At 45.7% G+C, this 13,590-nt stretch overlaps 38 non-coding genes and 3 pseudogenes across 38 annotated transcripts; all 41 read right to left on the bottom strand.

Annotated features, from left to right (window-relative positions):
• Positions 1 to 112: 112 nt before the first annotated feature.
• On the bottom strand, positions 113 to 231 carry LOC133436925 (5S ribosomal RNA). Its single transcript, XR_009780425.1, has one exon. It is a non-coding gene; the product is annotated as a 5S ribosomal RNA (ribosomal RNA).
• Positions 232 to 437: 206 nt separating this feature from the next.
• On the bottom strand, positions 438 to 556 carry LOC133436960 (5S ribosomal RNA). Its single transcript, XR_009780447.1, has one exon. It is a non-coding gene; the product is annotated as a 5S ribosomal RNA (ribosomal RNA).
• Positions 557 to 773: 217 nt separating this feature from the next.
• LOC133436961 (5S ribosomal RNA) lies at positions 774 to 892 on the bottom strand. Its single transcript, XR_009780448.1, has one exon. It is a non-coding gene; the product is annotated as a 5S ribosomal RNA (ribosomal RNA).
• Positions 893 to 1,091: 199 nt separating this feature from the next.
• Positions 1,092 to 1,210, bottom strand: LOC133436890 (5S ribosomal RNA). The gene has a single exon (XR_009780393.1). It is a non-coding gene; the product is annotated as a 5S ribosomal RNA (ribosomal RNA).
• A 216-nt stretch (positions 1,211 to 1,426) lies between these two features.
• On the bottom strand, positions 1,427 to 1,545 carry LOC133436947 (5S ribosomal RNA; annotated as a pseudogene).
• A 199-nt stretch (positions 1,546 to 1,744) lies between these two features.
• LOC133436884 (5S ribosomal RNA) lies at positions 1,745 to 1,863 on the bottom strand. The gene has a single exon (XR_009780387.1). It is a non-coding gene; the product is annotated as a 5S ribosomal RNA (ribosomal RNA).
• A 216-nt stretch (positions 1,864 to 2,079) lies between these two features.
• On the bottom strand, positions 2,080 to 2,198 carry LOC133436876 (5S ribosomal RNA). The gene has a single exon (XR_009780380.1). It is a non-coding gene; the product is annotated as a 5S ribosomal RNA (ribosomal RNA).
• Positions 2,199 to 2,422: 224 nt separating this feature from the next.
• On the bottom strand, positions 2,423 to 2,541 carry LOC133436962 (5S ribosomal RNA). The gene has a single exon (XR_009780449.1). It is a non-coding gene; the product is annotated as a 5S ribosomal RNA (ribosomal RNA).
• Positions 2,542 to 2,739: 198 nt separating this feature from the next.
• On the bottom strand, positions 2,740 to 2,858 carry LOC133436902 (5S ribosomal RNA). Its single transcript, XR_009780404.1, has one exon. It is a non-coding gene; the product is annotated as a 5S ribosomal RNA (ribosomal RNA).
• Positions 2,859 to 3,074: 216 nt separating this feature from the next.
• LOC133436948 (5S ribosomal RNA) lies at positions 3,075 to 3,193 on the bottom strand (annotated as a pseudogene).
• A 199-nt stretch (positions 3,194 to 3,392) lies between these two features.
• On the bottom strand, positions 3,393 to 3,511 carry LOC133436885 (5S ribosomal RNA). Its single transcript, XR_009780388.1, has one exon. It is a non-coding gene; the product is annotated as a 5S ribosomal RNA (ribosomal RNA).
• Positions 3,512 to 3,727: 216 nt separating this feature from the next.
• Positions 3,728 to 3,846, bottom strand: LOC133436949 (5S ribosomal RNA; annotated as a pseudogene).
• A 199-nt stretch (positions 3,847 to 4,045) lies between these two features.
• LOC133436886 (5S ribosomal RNA) lies at positions 4,046 to 4,164 on the bottom strand. The gene has a single exon (XR_009780389.1). It is a non-coding gene; the product is annotated as a 5S ribosomal RNA (ribosomal RNA).
• Positions 4,165 to 4,380: 216 nt separating this feature from the next.
• LOC133436926 (5S ribosomal RNA) lies at positions 4,381 to 4,499 on the bottom strand. The gene has a single exon (XR_009780426.1). It is a non-coding gene; the product is annotated as a 5S ribosomal RNA (ribosomal RNA).
• A 221-nt stretch (positions 4,500 to 4,720) lies between these two features.
• Positions 4,721 to 4,839, bottom strand: LOC133436833 (5S ribosomal RNA). Its single transcript, XR_009780339.1, has one exon. It is a non-coding gene; the product is annotated as a 5S ribosomal RNA (ribosomal RNA).
• A 216-nt stretch (positions 4,840 to 5,055) lies between these two features.
• LOC133436899 (5S ribosomal RNA) lies at positions 5,056 to 5,174 on the bottom strand. Its single transcript, XR_009780401.1, has one exon. It is a non-coding gene; the product is annotated as a 5S ribosomal RNA (ribosomal RNA).
• A 198-nt stretch (positions 5,175 to 5,372) lies between these two features.
• LOC133436854 (5S ribosomal RNA) lies at positions 5,373 to 5,491 on the bottom strand. Its single transcript, XR_009780359.1, has one exon. It is a non-coding gene; the product is annotated as a 5S ribosomal RNA (ribosomal RNA).
• Positions 5,492 to 5,690: 199 nt separating this feature from the next.
• Positions 5,691 to 5,809, bottom strand: LOC133436863 (5S ribosomal RNA). The gene has a single exon (XR_009780367.1). It is a non-coding gene; the product is annotated as a 5S ribosomal RNA (ribosomal RNA).
• Positions 5,810 to 6,008: 199 nt separating this feature from the next.
• Positions 6,009 to 6,127, bottom strand: LOC133436933 (5S ribosomal RNA). The gene has a single exon (XR_009780433.1). It is a non-coding gene; the product is annotated as a 5S ribosomal RNA (ribosomal RNA).
• Positions 6,128 to 6,326: 199 nt separating this feature from the next.
• LOC133436919 (5S ribosomal RNA) lies at positions 6,327 to 6,445 on the bottom strand. Its single transcript, XR_009780420.1, has one exon. It is a non-coding gene; the product is annotated as a 5S ribosomal RNA (ribosomal RNA).
• Positions 6,446 to 6,661: 216 nt separating this feature from the next.
• Positions 6,662 to 6,780, bottom strand: LOC133436900 (5S ribosomal RNA). Its single transcript, XR_009780402.1, has one exon. It is a non-coding gene; the product is annotated as a 5S ribosomal RNA (ribosomal RNA).
• A 205-nt stretch (positions 6,781 to 6,985) lies between these two features.
• On the bottom strand, positions 6,986 to 7,104 carry LOC133436934 (5S ribosomal RNA). The gene has a single exon (XR_009780434.1). It is a non-coding gene; the product is annotated as a 5S ribosomal RNA (ribosomal RNA).
• Positions 7,105 to 7,303: 199 nt separating this feature from the next.
• On the bottom strand, positions 7,304 to 7,422 carry LOC133436986 (5S ribosomal RNA). The gene has a single exon (XR_009780472.1). It is a non-coding gene; the product is annotated as a 5S ribosomal RNA (ribosomal RNA).
• A 216-nt stretch (positions 7,423 to 7,638) lies between these two features.
• LOC133436862 (5S ribosomal RNA) lies at positions 7,639 to 7,757 on the bottom strand. Its single transcript, XR_009780366.1, has one exon. It is a non-coding gene; the product is annotated as a 5S ribosomal RNA (ribosomal RNA).
• Positions 7,758 to 7,956: 199 nt separating this feature from the next.
• On the bottom strand, positions 7,957 to 8,075 carry LOC133436811 (5S ribosomal RNA). Its single transcript, XR_009780318.1, has one exon. It is a non-coding gene; the product is annotated as a 5S ribosomal RNA (ribosomal RNA).
• A 216-nt stretch (positions 8,076 to 8,291) lies between these two features.
• LOC133436896 (5S ribosomal RNA) lies at positions 8,292 to 8,410 on the bottom strand. The gene has a single exon (XR_009780398.1). It is a non-coding gene; the product is annotated as a 5S ribosomal RNA (ribosomal RNA).
• A 223-nt stretch (positions 8,411 to 8,633) lies between these two features.
• On the bottom strand, positions 8,634 to 8,752 carry LOC133436822 (5S ribosomal RNA). Its single transcript, XR_009780329.1, has one exon. It is a non-coding gene; the product is annotated as a 5S ribosomal RNA (ribosomal RNA).
• Positions 8,753 to 8,951: 199 nt separating this feature from the next.
• LOC133436834 (5S ribosomal RNA) lies at positions 8,952 to 9,070 on the bottom strand. Its single transcript, XR_009780340.1, has one exon. It is a non-coding gene; the product is annotated as a 5S ribosomal RNA (ribosomal RNA).
• Positions 9,071 to 9,293: 223 nt separating this feature from the next.
• LOC133436939 (5S ribosomal RNA) lies at positions 9,294 to 9,412 on the bottom strand. Its single transcript, XR_009780439.1, has one exon. It is a non-coding gene; the product is annotated as a 5S ribosomal RNA (ribosomal RNA).
• Positions 9,413 to 9,611: 199 nt separating this feature from the next.
• On the bottom strand, positions 9,612 to 9,730 carry LOC133436964 (5S ribosomal RNA). The gene has a single exon (XR_009780451.1). It is a non-coding gene; the product is annotated as a 5S ribosomal RNA (ribosomal RNA).
• A 199-nt stretch (positions 9,731 to 9,929) lies between these two features.
• Positions 9,930 to 10,048, bottom strand: LOC133436856 (5S ribosomal RNA). Its single transcript, XR_009780360.1, has one exon. It is a non-coding gene; the product is annotated as a 5S ribosomal RNA (ribosomal RNA).
• A 216-nt stretch (positions 10,049 to 10,264) lies between these two features.
• On the bottom strand, positions 10,265 to 10,383 carry LOC133436965 (5S ribosomal RNA). Its single transcript, XR_009780452.1, has one exon. It is a non-coding gene; the product is annotated as a 5S ribosomal RNA (ribosomal RNA).
• A 199-nt stretch (positions 10,384 to 10,582) lies between these two features.
• Positions 10,583 to 10,701, bottom strand: LOC133436888 (5S ribosomal RNA). Its single transcript, XR_009780391.1, has one exon. It is a non-coding gene; the product is annotated as a 5S ribosomal RNA (ribosomal RNA).
• A 263-nt stretch (positions 10,702 to 10,964) lies between these two features.
• LOC133436966 (5S ribosomal RNA) lies at positions 10,965 to 11,083 on the bottom strand. Its single transcript, XR_009780453.1, has one exon. It is a non-coding gene; the product is annotated as a 5S ribosomal RNA (ribosomal RNA).
• Positions 11,084 to 11,282: 199 nt separating this feature from the next.
• Positions 11,283 to 11,401, bottom strand: LOC133436870 (5S ribosomal RNA). The gene has a single exon (XR_009780374.1). It is a non-coding gene; the product is annotated as a 5S ribosomal RNA (ribosomal RNA).
• A 199-nt stretch (positions 11,402 to 11,600) lies between these two features.
• On the bottom strand, positions 11,601 to 11,719 carry LOC133436835 (5S ribosomal RNA). The gene has a single exon (XR_009780341.1). It is a non-coding gene; the product is annotated as a 5S ribosomal RNA (ribosomal RNA).
• Positions 11,720 to 11,942: 223 nt separating this feature from the next.
• LOC133436941 (5S ribosomal RNA) lies at positions 11,943 to 12,061 on the bottom strand. Its single transcript, XR_009780440.1, has one exon. It is a non-coding gene; the product is annotated as a 5S ribosomal RNA (ribosomal RNA).
• A 199-nt stretch (positions 12,062 to 12,260) lies between these two features.
• LOC133436967 (5S ribosomal RNA) lies at positions 12,261 to 12,379 on the bottom strand. The gene has a single exon (XR_009780454.1). It is a non-coding gene; the product is annotated as a 5S ribosomal RNA (ribosomal RNA).
• A 199-nt stretch (positions 12,380 to 12,578) lies between these two features.
• On the bottom strand, positions 12,579 to 12,697 carry LOC133436867 (5S ribosomal RNA). Its single transcript, XR_009780371.1, has one exon. It is a non-coding gene; the product is annotated as a 5S ribosomal RNA (ribosomal RNA).
• Positions 12,698 to 12,913: 216 nt separating this feature from the next.
• On the bottom strand, positions 12,914 to 13,032 carry LOC133436968 (5S ribosomal RNA). The gene has a single exon (XR_009780455.1). It is a non-coding gene; the product is annotated as a 5S ribosomal RNA (ribosomal RNA).
• Positions 13,033 to 13,231: 199 nt separating this feature from the next.
• On the bottom strand, positions 13,232 to 13,350 carry LOC133436928 (5S ribosomal RNA). Its single transcript, XR_009780428.1, has one exon. It is a non-coding gene; the product is annotated as a 5S ribosomal RNA (ribosomal RNA).
• Between the last annotated feature and the right edge of the window lie 240 nt (positions 13,351 to 13,590).

Genomic DNA, 13,590 nt, shown 5'->3' on the forward strand with positions numbered 1-13,590 from the left:
AGTTAAAGTGCCTTAACCATGTGCAAAACACTTTAGGACGTGAGCTGTCGCTGTTACCACGTTGAAATATGTGTGGGTAGATTAAGCGAGAGCGCTCTCTGCTGGTTGAAAAAGCTTACAGCACCTGGTATTCCCAGGCGGTCTCTCATCCAAGTACTAACCAAGCCCGACCCTGCTTAGCTTCCGAGATCAGGCGAGATCGGGCGCATCCAGGCTGGTATGGCCGTAAGCTGAAGCTGAAGCTGCAGCTTGAAATACCTCTTATATGGAGTTGAAGATAAGTCATACAATATAAGTCATTTATTTGTTGGTTTTATTTGTTTGGAATTAAAGTGCCTTAACCATGTGCAAAACACTTTAGGACGTGAGCTGTCGCTGTTACCACGTTGAAATATGTGTGGGTAGATTAAGCGAGAGCGTTCTCTGCTGGTTGAAAAAGCTTACAGCACCTGGTATTCCCAGGCGGTCTCCCATCCAAGTACTAACCAGGCCCGACCCTGCTTAGCTTCCGAGATCAGACGAGATCGGGCGCATCCAGGCTGGTATGGCCGTAAGCAGAATCTGCTGCTTGAAATACCTCTTATATGGAGTTGAAGATAAGTCATAGAATATAAGTCATTGATTTCTTGGTGATTAGAATTTAGAAGCGCTTATTTGTTGGAGTTAAAGTGCCTTAACCATGTGCAAAACACTTTAGGACATGAGCTGTCGCTGTTACCACGTTGAAATTTGTGTGGGTAGATTAAGCGAAAGCGCTCTCTGCTGGTTGAAAAAGCTTACAGCACCTGGTATTCCCAGGCGGTCTCCCATCCAAGTACTAACCAGGCCCGACCCTGCTTAGCTTCCGAGATCAGACGAGATCGGGCGCATCCAGGCTGGTATGGCCGTAAGCAGAAGCTGCAGCTTGAAATACCTCTGATATGGAGTTGAAGATAAGTCATAGAATATAAGTCATTGATTTGTTGGTTTTATTTGTTGGAGTTAAAGTGCCTTAACCATGTGCAAAACACTTTAGGACGTGAGCTGTCGCTCTTACCACGTTGAAATATGTGTGGGTAGATTAAGCGAGAGCGCTCTCTGCTGGTTGAAAAAGCTTACAGCACCTGGTATTCCCAGGCGGTCTCCCATCCAAGTACTAACCAGGCCCGACCCTGCTTAGCTTCCGAGATCAGACGAGATCGGGCGCATTCAGGCTGGTATGGCCGTAAGCTGAAGCTGCAGCTTGAAATACTTCTTATATGGAGTTGAAGATAAGTATATAATACAAGTCATTGATTTGTTTGTGACAATAATTTAGAAGCGCTTATTTGTTGGAGTTAAAGTGCCTTAACCATGTGCAAAACACTTTAGGACGTGAGCTGTCGCTGTTACCACGTTGAAATATGTGTGGCTAGATTAAGCGAGACCGTTCTCTGCTGGTTGAAAAAGCTTACAGCACCTGGTATTCCCAGGCTGTCTCCCATCCAAGTACTAACGAGGCCCGACCCTGCTTAGCTTCCGAGATCAGACGAGATCGGGCGCATCCAGGCTGGTATGGGCGTAAGCAGAAGCTGCAGCTTGAAATACCTCTGATATGGAGTTGAAGATAAGTCATAGAATATAAGTCATTGATTTGTTGGTTTTATTTGTTGGAGTTAAAGTGCCTTAACCATGTGCAAAAGACTTTAGGACGTGAGCTGTCGCTCTTACCACGTTGAAATATGTGTGGCTAGATTAAGCGAGACCGTTCTCTGCTGGTTGAAAAAGCTTACAGCACCTGGTATTCCCAGGCTGTCTCCCATCCAAGTACTAACCAGGCCCGACCCTGCTTAGCTTCCGAGATCAGACGAGATCGGGCGCATCCAGGCTGGTATGGCCGTAAGCTGAAGCTGCAGCTTGAAATACTTCTTATATGGAGTTAAAGATAAGTATATAATACAAGTCATTGATTTGTTGGTGATAATAATTTAGAAGCGCTTATTTGTTGGAGTTAAAGTGCCTTAACCATGTGCAAAACACTTTAGGACGTGAGCTGTCGCTGTTACCACGTTGAAATATGTGTGGGTAGATTAAGCGAGAGCGCTCTCTGCTGGTTGAAAAAGCTTACAGCACCTGGTATTCCCAGGCGGTCTCCCATCCAAGTACTAACCAAGCCCGACCCTGCTTAGCTTCCGAGATCAGGCGAGATCGGGCGCATCCAGGCTGGTATGGCCGTAAGCTGAAGCTGAAGCTGCAGCTTGAAATACCTCTTATATGGAGTTGAAGATAAGTCATATAATATAAGTCATTGATTTGTTGGTGATAATAATTTAGAAGCACTTATTTGTTTGGAGTTAAAGTGCCTTAACCATGTGCAAAACACTTTAAGACGTGAGCTGTCGCTGTTACCACGTTGAAATATGTGTGGGTAGATTAAGCGAGAGCGCTCTCTGCTGGTTGAAAAAGCTTACAGCACCTGGTATTCCCAGGCGGTCTCCCATCCAAGTACTAACCAGGCCCGACCCTGCTTAGCTTCCGAGATCAGACGAGATCGGGCGCATCCAGGCTGGTATGGCCGTAAGCAGAATCTGCTGCTTGAAATACCTCTGATATGGAGTTGAAGATAAGTCATAGAATATAAGTCATTGATTTGTTGGTTTTATTTGTTGGAGTTAAAGTGCCTTAACCATGTGCAAACACTTTAGGACGTGAGCTGTCGCTCTTACCACGTTGAAATATGTGTGGGTAGATTAAGCGAGAGCGCTCTCTGCTGGTTGAAAAAGCTTACAGCACCTGGTATTCCCAGGCGGTCTCCCATCCAAGTACTAACCAGGCCCGACCCTGCTTAGCTTCCGAGATCAGACGAGATCGGGCGCATTCAGGCTGGTATGGCCGTAAGCTGAAGCTGCAGCTTGAAATACTTCTTATATGGAGTTGAAGATAAGTATATAATACAAGTCATTGATTTGTTTGTGACAATAATTTAGAAGCGCTTATTTGTTGGAGTTAAAGTGCCTTAACCATGTGCAAAACACTTTAGGACGTGAGCTGTCGCTGTTACCACGTTGAAATATGTGTGGCTAGATTAAGCGAGACCGTTCTCTGCTGGTTGAAAAAGCTTACAGCACCTGGTATTCCCAGGCTGTCTCCCATCCAAGTACTAACGAGGCCCGACCCTGCTTAGCTTCCGAGATCAGACGAGATCGGGCGCATCCAGGCTGGTATGGGCGTAAGCAGAAGCTGCAGCTTGAAATACCTCTGATATGGAGTTGAAGATAAGTCATAGAATATAAGTCATTGATTTGTTGGTTTTATTTGTTGGAGTTAAAGTGCCTTAACCATGTGCAAAAGACTTTAGGACGTGAGCTGTCGCTCTTACCACGTTGAAATATGTGTGGCTAGATTAAGCGAGACCGTTCTCTGCTGGTTGAAAAAGCTTACAGCACCTGGTATTCCCAGGCTGTCTCCCATCCAAGTACTAACCAGGCCCGACCCTGCTTAGCTTCCGAGATCAGACGAGATCGGGCGCATCCAGGCTGGTATGGCCGTAAGCTGAAGCTGCAGCTTGAAATACTTCTTATATGGAGTTGAAGATAAGTATATAATACAAGTCATTGATTTGTTTGTGACAATAATTTAGAAGCGCTTATTTGTTGGAGTTAAAGTGCCTTAACCATGTGCAAAACACTTTAGGACGTGAGCTGTCGCTGTTACCACGTTGAAATATGTGTGGCTAGATTAAGCGAGACCGTTCTCTGCTGGTTGAAAAAGCTTACAGCACCTGGTATTCCCAGGCTGTCTCCCATCCAAGTACTAACGAGGCCCGACCCTGCTTAGCTTCCGAGATCAGACGAGATCGGGCGCATCCAGGCTGGTATGGGCGTAAGCAGAAGCTGCAGCTTGAAATACCTCTGATATGGAGTTGAAGATAAGTCATAGAATATAAGTCATTGATTTGTTGGTTTTATTTGTTGGAGTTAAAGTGCCTTAACCATGTGCAAAAGACTTTAGGACGTGAGCTGTCGCTCTTACCACGTTGAAATATGTGTGGCTAGATTAAGCGAGACCGTTCTCTGCTGGTTGAAAAAGCTTACAGCACCTGGTATTCCCAGGCTGTCTCCCATCCAAGTACTAACCAGGCCCGACCCTGCTTAGCTTCCGAGATCAGACGAGATCGGGCGCATCCAGGCTGGTATGGCCGTAAGCTGAAGCTGCAGCTTGAAATACTTCTTATATGGAGTTAAAGATAAGTATATAATACAAGTCATTGATTTGTTGGTGATAATAATTTAGAAGCGCTTATTTGTTGGAGTTAAAGTGCCTTAACCATGTGCAAAACACTTTAGGACGTGAGCTGTCGCTGTTACCACGTTGAAATATGTGTGGGTAGATTAAGCGAGAGCGCTCTCTGCTGGTTGAAAAAGCTTACAGCACCTGGTATTCCCAGGCGGTCTCTCATCCAAGTACTAACCAAGCCCGACCCTGCTTAGCTTCCGAGATCAGGCGAGATCGGGCGCATCCAGGCTGGTATGGCCGTAAGCTGAAGCTGAAGCTGCAGCTTGAAATACCTCTTATATGGAGTTGAAGATAAGTCATATAATATAAGTCATTGATTTGTTGGTGATAATAATTTAGAAGCACTTATTTGTTGGAGTTAAAGTGCCTTAACCATGTGCAAAACACTAGGACGTGAGCTGTCGCTGTTACCACGTTGAAATATGTGTGGCTAGATTAAGCGAGAGCGTTCTCTGCTGGTTGAAAAAGCTTACAGCACCTGGTATTCCCAGGCGGTCTCCCATCCAAGTACTAACCAGGCCCGACCCTGCTTAGCTTCCGAGATCAGACGAGATCGGGCGCATCCAGGCTGGTAGGGCCGTAAGCAGAAGCTGCAGCTTGAAATACTTCTTATATGGAGTTGAAGATAAGTATATAATACAAGTCATTGATTTGTTTGTGATAATAATTTAGAAGCGCTTATTTGTTGGAGTTAAAGTGCCTTAACCATGTGCAAAACACTTTAGGACGTGAGCTGTCGCTGTTACCACGTTGAAATATGTGTGGGTAGATTAAGCGAGAGCGCTCTCTGCTGGTTGAAAAAGCTTACAGCACCTGGCATTCCCAGGCGGTCTCCCATCCAAGTACTAACCAAGCCCGACCCTGCTTAGCTTCCGAGATCAGGCGAGATCGGGCGCATCCAGGCTGGTATGGCCGTAAGCTGAAGCTGCAGCTTGAAATACCTCTTATATGGAGTTGAAGATAAGTCATAGAATATAAGTCATTGATTTGTTGGTTTTATTTGTCGAGTTAAAGTGCCTTAACCATGTGAAAAACCCTTTAGGACGTGAGCTGTCGCTGTTACCACGTTGAAATATGTGTGGGTAGATTAAGTGAGAGCGCTCTCTGCTGGTTGAAAATGCTTACAGCACCTGGTATTCCCAGGCGGTCTCCCATCCAAGTACTAACCAGGCCCGACCATGCTTAGCTTCCGAGATCAGACGAGATCGGGCGCATCCAGGCTGGTATGGCCGTAAGCAGAAGCTGCAGCTTGAAATACCTCTTATATGGAGTTGAAGATAAGTCATAGAATATAAGTCATTGATTTGTTGGTTTTATTTGTCGGAGTTAAAGTGCCTTAACCATGTGCAAAACACTTTAGGACGTGAGCTGTCGCTGTTACCACGTTGAAATATGTGTGGGTAGATTAAGCGAGAGCGTTCTCTGCTGGTTGAAAAAGCTTACAGCACCTGGTATTCCCAGGCGGTCTCCCATCCAAGTACTAACCAGGCCCGACCCTGCTTAGCTTCCGAGATCAGACTAGATCGGGCGCATCCAGGCTGGTATGGCCGTAAGCAGAAGCTGCAGCTTGAAATACCTCTTATATGGAGTTGAAGATAAGTCATAGAATATAAGTCATTGATTTGTTGGTTTTATTTGTTGGAGTTAAAGTGCCTTAACCATGTGCAAAACACTTTAGGACGTGAGCTGTCGCTGTTACCACGTTGAAATATGTGTGGCTAGATTAAGCGAGACCGTTCTCTGCTGGTTGAAAAAGCTTACAGCACCTGGTATTCCCAGGCTGTCTCCCATCCAAGTACTAACCAGGCCCGACCCTGCTTAGCTTCCGAGATCAGACGAGATCGGGCGCATCCAGGCTGGTATGGGCGTAAGCAGAAGCTGCAGCTTGAAATACCTCTGATATGGAGTTGAAGATAAGTCATAGAATATAAGTCATTGATTTGTTGGTTTTATTTGTTGGAGTTAAAGTGCCTTAACCATGTGCAAAAGACTTTAGGACGTGAGCTGTCGCTCTTACCACGTTGAAATATGTGTGGCTAGATTAAGCGAGACCGTTCTCTGCTGGTTGAAAAAGCTTACAGCACCTGGTATTCCCAGGCTGTCTCCCATCCAAGTACTAACCAGGCCCGACCCTGCTTAGCTTCCGAGATCAGACGAGATCGGGCGCATCCATGCTGGTATGGCCGTAAGCTGAAGCTGCAGCTTGAAATACTTCTTATATGGAGTTGAAGATAAGTATATAATACAAGTCATTGATTTGTTGGTGATAATAATTTAGAAGCGCTTATTTGTTGGAGTTAAAGTGCCTTAACCATGTGCAAAACACTTTAGGACGTGAGCTGTCGCTGTTACCACGTTGAAATATGTGTGGGTAGATTAAGCGAGAGCGCTCTCTGCTGGTTGAAAAAGCTTACAGCACCTGGTATTCCCAGGCGGTCTCCCATCCAAGTACTAACCAAGCCCGACCCTGCTTAGCTTCCGAGATCAGGCGAGATCGGGCACATCCAGGCTGGTATGGCCGTAAGCTGAAGCTGAAGCTGCAGCTTGAAATACCTCTTATATGGAGTTGAAGATAAGTCATATGATATAAGTCATTGATTTGTTGGTTTTATTTGTTGGAGTTAAAGTGCCTTAACCATGTGCAAAACACTTTAGGACGTGAGCTGTTGCTGTTACCACGTTGAAATATGTGTGGCTAGATTAAGCGAGACCGTTCTCTGCTGGTTGAAAAAGCTTACAGCACCTGGTATTCCCAGGCTGTCTCCCATCCAAGTACTAACCAGGCCCGACCCTGCTTAGCTTCCGAGATCAGACGAGATCGGGCGCATCCAGGCTGGTATGGGCGTAAGCAAAAGCTGCAGCTTGAAATACCTCTGATATGGAGATGAAGATAAGTCATAGAATATAAGTAATTGATTTGTTGGTTTTATTTGTTGGAGTTAAAGTGCCTTAACCATGTGCAAAACACTTTAGGACGTGAGCTGTCGCTGTTACCACGTTGAAATATGTGTGGCTAGATTAAGCGAGACCGTTCTCTGCTGGTTGAAAAAGCTTACAGCACCTGGTATTCCCAGGCGGTCTCCCATCCAAGTACTAACCAGGCCCGACCCTGCTTAGCTTCCGAGATCAGATGAGATCGGGCGCATCCAGGCTGGTATGGCCGTAAGCTGAAGCTGCAGCTTGAAATACTTCTTATATGGAGTTGAAGATAAGTATATAATACAAGTCATTGATTTGTTGGTGATAATAATTTAGAAGCGCTTATTTGTTGGAGTTAAAGTGCCTTAACCATGTGCAAAACACTTTAGGACGTGAGCTGTCGCTGTTACCACGTTGAAATATGTGTGGGTAGATTAAGCGAGAGCGCTCTCTGCTGGTTGAAAATGCTTACAGCACCTGGTATTCCCAGGCGGTCTCCCATCCAAGTACTAACCAGGCCCGACCCTGCTTAGCTTCCGAGATCAGACGAGATCAGGCGCATCCAGGCTGGTATGGCCATAAGCAGAAGCTGCAGCTAGAAATACCTCTTATATGGAGTTGAAGATAAGTCATAGAATATAAGTCATTGATTTGTTGGTTTTATTTGTTGGAGTTAAAGTGCCTTAACCATGTGCAAAACACTTTAGGACGTGAGCTGTCGCTGTTACCACGTTGAAATATGTGTGGCTAGATTAAGCGAGACCGTTCTCTGCTGGTTGAAAAAGCTTACAGCACCTGGTATTCCCAGGCGGTCTCCCATCCAAGTACTAACCAGGCCCGACCCTGCTTAGCTTCCGAGATCAGATGAGATCAGGCGCATCCAGGCTGGTATGGCCGTAAGCTGAAGCTGCAGCTTGAAATACTTCTTATATGGAGTTGAAGATAAGTATATAATACAAGTCATTGATTTGTTGGTGATAATAATTTAGAAGCGCTTATTTGTTGGAGTTAAAGTGCCTTAACCATGTGCAAAACACTTTAGGACGTGAGCTGTCGCTGTTACCACGTTGAAATATGTGTGGGTAGATTAAGCGAGAGCGCTCTCTGCTGGTTGAAAAAGCTTACAGCATCTGGTATTCCCAGGCGGTCTCCCATCCAAGTACTAACCAGGCCCGACCCTGCTTAGCTTCCGAGATCATACGAGATCGGGCGCATCCAGGCTGGTATGGCTGTAAGCTGAAGCTGAAGCTGCCGCTTGAAATACCTCTTATATGGAGTTGAAGATAAGTCATATAATATAAGTCATTGATTTGTTGGTGATAATAATTTAGAAGCACTTATTTGTTGGAGTTAAAGTGCCTTAACCATGTGCAAAACACTTTAGGACGTGAGCTGTCGCTGTTACCACGTTAAAATATGTGTGGGTAGATTAAGCGAGAGCGCTCTCTGCAGGTTGAAAAAGCTTACAGCACCTGGTATTCCCAGGCGGTCTCCCATCCAAGTACTAACCAGGCCCGACCCTGCTTAGCTTCCGAGATCAGACGAGATCAGGCGCATCCAGGCTGGTATGGCCGTAAGCAGAAGCTGCAGCTTGAAATACCTCTTATATGGAGTTGAAGATAAGTCATAGAATATAAGTCATTGATTTGTTGGTTTTATTTGTTGGAGTTAAAGTGCCTTAACCATGTGCAAAACACTTTAGGACGTGAGCTGTCGCTGTTACCACGTTGAAATATGTGTGGGTAGATTAAGCGAGAGCGCTCTCTGCTGGTTGAAAAAGCTTACAGCACCTGGTATTCCCAGGCGGTCTCCCATCCAAGTACTAACCAGGCCCAACCCTGCTTAGCTTCTGAGATCAGACGAGATCGGGCGCATCCAGGCTGGTATGGCCGTAAGCTGAAGCTGAAGCTGCAGCTTGAAATACCTCTTATATGGAGTTGAAGATAAGTCATATAATATGAGTCATTGATTTGTTGGTGATAATAATTTAGAAGCGCTTATTTGTTGGAGTTAAAGTGCCTTAACCATGTGCAAAACACTTTAGGACGTGAGCTGTCGCTGTTACCACGTTGAAATATGTGTGGGTAGATTAAGCGAGAGCGCTCTCTGCTGGTTGAAAAAGCTTACAGAACTGAGTATTCCCAGGCGGTCTCCCATCCAAGTACTAACCAGGCCCGACCCTGCTTAGCTTCCGAGATCAGACGAGATCGGGGGCATCCAGGCTGGTATGGCCGTAAGCAGAAGCTGCAGCTTGAAATACCTCTTATATGGAGTTGAAGATAAGTCATAGAATATAAGTCATTGATTTGTTGGTTTTATTTGTTGGAGTTAAAGTGCCTTAACCATGTGCAAAACACTTTAGGACGTGAGCTGTCGCTGTTACCACGTTGAAATATGTGTAGGTAGATTAAGCGAGAGCGCTCTCTGCTGGTTGAAAAAGCTTACAGCACCTGGTATTCCCAGGCGGTCTCCCATCCAAGTACTAACCAGGCCCGACCCTGCTTAGCTTCCGAGATCAGACGAGATCGGGCGCATCCAGGCTGGTATGGCCGTAAGCAGAAGCTGCAGCTTGAAATACCTCTTATATGGAGTTGAAGATAAGTCATAGAATATAAGTCATTGATCTGTTGGTTTTATTTGTTGGAGTTAAAGTGCCTTAACCATGTGGAAAACACTTTAGGACGTGAGCTGTCGCTGTTACCACGTTGAAATATGTGTGGGTAGATTAAGCGAGAGCGCTCTCTGCTGGTTGAAAAAGCTTACAGCACCTGGTATTCCCAGGCGGTCTCCCATCCAAGTACTAACCAGGCCCGATCCTGCTTAGCTTCCGAGATCAGACGAGATCGGGCGCATCCAGGCTGGTATGGCCGTAAGCTGAAGCTGCAGCTTGAAATACTTCTTATATGGAGTTGAAGATAAGTATATAATACAAGTCATTGATTTGTTGGTGATAATAATTTAGAAGCGCTTATTTGTTGGAGTTAAAGTGCCTTAACCATGTGCAAAACACTTTAGGACGTGAGCTGTCGCTGTTACCACGTTGAAATATGTGTGGGTAGATTAAGCGAGAGCGCTCTCTGCAGGTTGAAAAAGCTTACAGCACCTGGTATTCCCAGGCGGTCTCCCATCCAAGTACTAACCAGGCCCGACCCTGCTTAGCTTCCGAGATCAGACGAGATCGGGCGCATCCAGGCTGGTATGGCCGTAAGCAGAAGCTGCAGCTTGAAATACCTCTTATATGGAGTTGAAGATAAGTCATAGAATATAAGTCATTGATCTGTTGGTTTTATTTGTTGGAGTTAAAGTGCCTTAACCATGTGCAAAACACTTTAGGACGTGAGCTGTCGCTGTTACCACGTTGAAATATGTGTGGGTAGATTAAGCGAGAGCGCTCTCTGCAGGTTGAAAAAGCTTGCAGCACCTGGTATTCCCAGGCGGTCTCCCATCCAAGTACTAACCAGGCCCGACCCTGCTTAGCTTCCGAGATCAGACGAGACCGGGCGCATCCAGGCTGGTATGGCCGTAAGCAGAAGCTGCAGCTTGAAATACCTCTTATATGGAGTTGAAGATAAACATAGAATATAAGTCATTGATCTGTTGGTTTTATTTGTTGGAGTTAAAGTGCCTTAACCATGTGCAAAACACTTTAGGACGTGAGCTGTCGCTGTTACCGCGTTGAAATATGTGTGGCTAGATTAAGCGAGAGCGTTCTCTGCTGGTTGAAAAAGCTTACAGCACCTGGTATTCCAGGTGCTGTAGATTAAGCGAGAGCGTTCTCTGCTGGTTGAAAAAGCTTACAGCACCTGGTATTCCCAGGCGGTCTCCCATCCAAGTACTAACCAGGCCCGACCCTGCTTAGCTTCCGAGATCAGACGAGATCGGGCGCATCCAGGCTGGTATGGCCGTAAGCAGAAGCTGCAGCTTGAAATACCTCTTTTATGGAGTTGAAGATAAGTCATAGAATATAAGTCATTGATTTGTTGGTTTTATTTGTTGGAGTTAAAGTGCCTTAACCATGTGCAAAACACTTTAGGACGTGAGCTGTCGCTGTTACCACGTTGAAATATGTGTGAGTAGATTAAGCGAGAGCACTCTCTGCTGGTTGAAAAAGCTTACAGCACCTGGTATTCCCAGGCGGTCTCCCATCCAAGTACTAACCAGGCCCGACCCTGCTTAGCTTCCAAGATCAGACGAGATCGGGCGCATCAAGGCTGGTATGGCCGTAAGCAGAAGCTGCAGCTTGAAATACCTCTTATATGGAGTTGAAGATAAGTCATAGAATATAAGTCATTGATTTGTTGGTTTTATTTGTTGGAGTTAAAGTGCCTTAACCATGTGCAAAACACTTTAGGACGTGAGCTGTCGCTGTTACCACGTTGAAATATGTGTGGGTAGATTAAGCGAGAGCGCTCTCTGCTGGTTGAAAAAGCTTACAGCACCTGGTATTCCCAGGCGGTCTCCCATCCAAGTACTAACCAGGCCCAACCCTGCTTAGCTTCTGAGATCAGACGAGATCGGGCGCATCCAGGCTGGTATGGCCGTAAGCTGAAGCTGAAGCTGCAGCTTGAAATACCTCTTACATGGAGTTGAAGATAAGTCATATAATATGAGTCATCGATTTGTTGGTGATAATAATTTAGAAGCGCTTATTTGTTGGAGTTAAAGTGCCTTAACCATGTGCAAAACACTTTAGGACGTGAGCTGTCGCTGTTACCACGTTGAAATATGTGTGGGTAGATTAAGCGAGAGCGCTCTCTGCTGGTTGAAAAAGCTTACAGAACTGAGTATTCCCAGGCGGTCTCCCATCCAAGTACTAACCAGGCCCGACCCTGCTTAGCTTCCGAGATCAGACGAGATCGGGGGCATCCAGGCTGGTATGGCCGTAAGCAGAAGCTGCAGCTTGAAATACCTCTTATATGGAGTTGAAGATAAGTCATAGAATATAAGTCATTGATTTGTTGGTTTTATTTGTTGGAGTTAAAGTGCCTTAACCATGTGCAAAACACTTTAGGACGTGAGCTGTCGCTGTTACCACGTTGAAATATGTGTAGGTAGATTAAGCGAGAGCGCTCTCTGCTGGTTGAAAAAGCTTACAGCACCTGGTATTCCCAGGCGGTCTCCCATCCAAGTACTAACCAGGCCCGACCCTGCTTAGCTTCCGAGATCAGACGAGATCGGGCGCATCCAGGCTGGTATGGCCGTAAGCAGAAGCTGCAGCTTGAAATACCTCTTATATGGAGTTGAAGATAAGTCATAGAATATAAGTCATTGATCTGTTGGTTTTATTTGTTGGAGTTAAAGTGCCTTAACCATGTGGAAAACACTTTAGGACGTGAGCTGTCGCTGTTACCACGTTGAAATATGTGTGGGTAGATTAAGCGAGAGCGCTCTCTGCTGGTTGAAAAAGCTTACAGCACCTGGTATTCCCAGGCGGTCTCCCATCCAAGTACTAACCAGGCCCGATCCTGCTTAGCTTCCGAGATCAGACGAGATCGGGCGCATCCAGGCTGGTATGGCCGTAAGCTGAAGCTGCAGCTTGAAATACTTCTTATATGGAGTTGAAGATAAGTATATAATACAAGTCATTGATTTGTTGGTGATAATAATTTAGAAGCGCTTATTTGTTGGAGTTAAAGTGCCTTAACCATGTGCAAAACACTTTAGGACGTGAGCTGTCGCTGTTACCACGTTGAAATATGTGTGGGTAGATTAAGCGAGAGCGCTCTCTGTAGGTTGAAAAAGCTTACAGCACCTGGTATTCCCAGGCGGTCTCCCATCCAAGTACTAACCAGGCCCGACCCTGCTTAGCTTCCGAGATCAGACGAGATCGGGCGCATCCAGGCTGGTATGGCCGTAAGCAGAAGCTGCAGCTTGAAATACCTCTTATATGGAGTTGAAGATAAGTCATAGAATATAAGTCATTGATCTGTTGGTTTTATTTGTTGGAGTTAAAGTGCCTTAACCATGTGCAAAACACTTTAGGACGTGAGCTGTCGCTGTTACCACGTTGAAATATGTGTGGGTAGATTAAGCGAGAGCGCTCTCTGCAGGTTGAAAAAGCTTGCAGCACTTGGTATTCCCAGGCGGTCTCCCATCCAAGTACTAACCAGGCCCGACCCTGCTTAGCTTCCGAGATCAGACGAGACCGGGCGCATCCAGGCTGGTATGGCCGTAAGCAGAAGCTGCAGCTTGAAATACCTCTTATATGGAGTTGAAGATAAACATAGAATATAAGTCATTGATCTGTTGGTTTTATTTGTTGGAGTTAAAGTGCCTTAACCATGTGCAAAACACTTTAGGACGTGAGCTGTCGCTGTTACCGCGTTGAAATATGTGTGGCTAGATTAAGCGAGAGCGTTCTCTGCTGGTTGAAAAAGCTTACAGCACCTGGTATTCCAGGTGCTGTAGATTAAGCGA

The sequence above is a fragment of the Cololabis saira genome, unplaced genomic scaffold (assembly GCF_033807715.1).
Source record: "Cololabis saira isolate AMF1-May2022 unplaced genomic scaffold, fColSai1.1 scf068, whole genome shotgun sequence".
Taxonomy (NCBI): Eukaryota; Metazoa; Chordata; class Actinopteri; order Beloniformes; family Belonidae; genus Cololabis; species Cololabis saira.